This window comes from Nannospalax galili, unplaced genomic scaffold (assembly GCF_000622305.1).
Source record: "Nannospalax galili isolate Female #2095 unplaced genomic scaffold, S.galili_v1.0 scaffold1206, whole genome shotgun sequence".
NCBI lineage: Eukaryota > Metazoa > Chordata > Mammalia > Rodentia > Spalacidae > Nannospalax > Nannospalax galili.
Window position 1 is genome coordinate 727,073 of NW_008355162.1, and position 2,631 is coordinate 729,703.

At 45.3% G+C, this 2,631-nt stretch overlaps 1 protein-coding gene and 1 pseudogene across 1 annotated transcript in view; one reads left to right on the forward strand and one right to left on the reverse strand.

The window, feature by feature from the left end:
- The window catches only part of Rnf130 (ring finger protein 130), a 137,824-nt gene that overhangs the window by 94,552 nt on the left and 40,641 nt on the right, over positions 1–2,631 (forward strand). The gene's annotated exons all lie outside the window — the stretch shown is intronic.
- LOC103749388 lies at positions 194–957 on the reverse strand (annotated as a pseudogene).

A 2,631-nucleotide genomic window follows, 5' to 3' on the forward strand; every position in this document is an offset into this window, starting at 1 on the left:
TCGGGGCTGGTTTTTATGGGTCTTAGCATCCTTTTTTTTTTTGAATTTTTTTGAAACAATTTAATAAATCTCTTGAGGACTGCATATATGTAAGGCTGCTTGGTAGTATTCTGAAATATCACAGCAGTAGTCATTTTCCTGACTGCTTTGTGGTCTTCAATAATGGTCAGGAGTGACATGTATGAAACTGCTGTCAAGTGAGTAAGACTGCATTTATACAGCCATCATTTACAGCATTGTGGGTAACCTGGGCATATTTTCCCCACATAACCTTGCCTCCTTGTGTCACAAGGCCCAACTCACTCATATTGACTTCAGTGACTGTACCTTTCATGATTACACCTTTGAGTTGTATACAGTGGAGATGATGGATTCTTTTTCATACCAAATAGGCAAATGGTGGCTTTCAGTTCAGGATGTGTTACATGGGCATTCTTCAAACGTAGGCCCATTGGCCTAATGAACGTTTCATATTTAGGTGGTTTTCTCATAAAACCATCACTGCCAAAGCAGACTTTAGTAACCATCCTCTTCCACGCTTTCTTTTCTCTCTTTCCTGTTCGAATAACTTTCAGTACTTCTGTTTCTCCTTGAGCACGAACTTTGGGCAGAGGGACTTCCCATTTTCCTGCCTTCTCTTTCCGTTTTTGTTTAATCATGTTGGAAAGTACTTTTGCTCTGGACAGCTCTTCTCTGTCCAGCAGATAGGCAGGCATTACTCCCTGTGGGGTCTTTTCATCATCCGTTTGGTGTTTCTCTTTTCATGCATCTTGATAGTCTTTTTCGTTTGTATTTTCTCAGCATGGTGCTGTGTATGGTACGGCTTAGCCTTCAGACCAATCATTGTTTTTGCCTTCTTTGAACGTTCATGGGCCTTATGACTTTCTTTCTCTTTTTCTCATGGTAATCCAAACCATATCCATAGTGTTTACGGTGTGTCCTAGTTTGTTTCTCCATTGCTGTGACGAAGTACTCTGACCACTACCAACTTGGGAGGAAAGATTTTATTTAACTTACGTATCCTGGGTCACAGTTCATCCGGGAGCCCAAGGTAGGAACTCACGGCAGGAACCTGGAGGCAGGAGCTGGAGCACAGGCCATGGAGGAATGCTGCTTACTGGCTTGCTACCCTGGCCCCTGCTCAGCCTGCTTTCTTATGCAACACAGGCCCACCTGCCCAGGGATGGCACCACCCACAGTGGGCTGGTCCCTCCCACATCACTCATCAAGAAGATGCCCCTCAGACATGGCCACAGGCCAGTCCAATAGAGGAAATTCCCCAATTGAGGCTCCCTCAACCCAGGTATGTGAAGTTGATACTAAAGCTTTCCAGCACAATTGACACTTGTCAACTTGACACACAAATATATCACTATTAGACCATAAGCTTTCCAATTCTTGTCCCCAAGATATGTTAACATTAATATCACAACATAAAGACAGTACAACCTTAAAAACCCCACAGTCCTTAATATTTCCAAACACTTAAAAGTCCATAGTCTCTTTTAAAAGTCTTAACTGTGGGTGGGCTTCTGTAAAATCCAAAACAAGTATTGTCTTATTTCAAAGGGAAGAATCGGGCACACCTAAGCACAACCTAAGTCCAGCAAATAGCTCAAGGCTGGACATCTTGGATTCACTCACAATCTTCTGACTTCTAAAGGGTTCTGGCAGCTCCACTGCTCTGACTCTGCCATTCACAGCACAAAACAGCTCGTCTCACAGACCCAGGCCATCTCCACTCCACACCCACTGCGGTCCTTGGTGGTCGTCCCACAGTCCTGGCATCTCCAAAAAGCTGGGGTCTCTACTGTAACTGAGGCTGCACCTTCACCAATGGCCTCGTCTTGCCTCTCTGGGTGAAAAGCCTCAGGTTTTCTCCATGACCCCTTCAATCCTGGGGTCTTTACTGCAACTGAAGCTGCATTTTCACCTATGGCCTTTCCTGGCCTCTGTATGCCAAGCCTCAGCTGCTCTCTGTGACCCCTTCACGCTTTCAACAACAGAACCATGCAGGAGACTCTTACACATTACCAAGTCCTGCTTCCAGCTTGAGATAGAGGCTCGGGTTCCCTCTGTGTGCTGACCCTGAGGAAATATCTCCCAGAAGACTTCACTTCAGTGATGCTGGTCTCTTTTTACTTACAGCTGATTTTTCAGCCCCAGTTAACCAGCATCAATTGTCCCAGTAAAGCAAAGGTTTTGCTTCAGGTTCTGGTCTCTTCCTAATCACAGCTGATTCTTCAGCCCCAGCCGACCAGAATCCAGATTCTCAATCCAAAATCTCACACGAACAGCCCTGATAGTCTCTGCTTCCCTTTGAAGCTTCACAAGCCAGGCCTCCATCATCTACAACTCTTCCAAGCTCCACAGCAACAAACTCTGAGCACTCAATGCTTTTCCAGCCCAAAATTCCAAACATTTCCACCGTCCTCCCAAAAACACCAAGTTCAGGTCTGTCACAACAATATTCCACTCTCTGGTACTAATTACTGTCTTAGTTTGTTTCTCCATTGCTGTGACAAAACACTCTGACCAATACCAACTTGGGGAGGAAAGGGTTTATTTGTCTTACATCTCCCAGGTCACAGTTCATCAGGGAGCCCAAGGTAGGAACTCAGGGCAGGAACC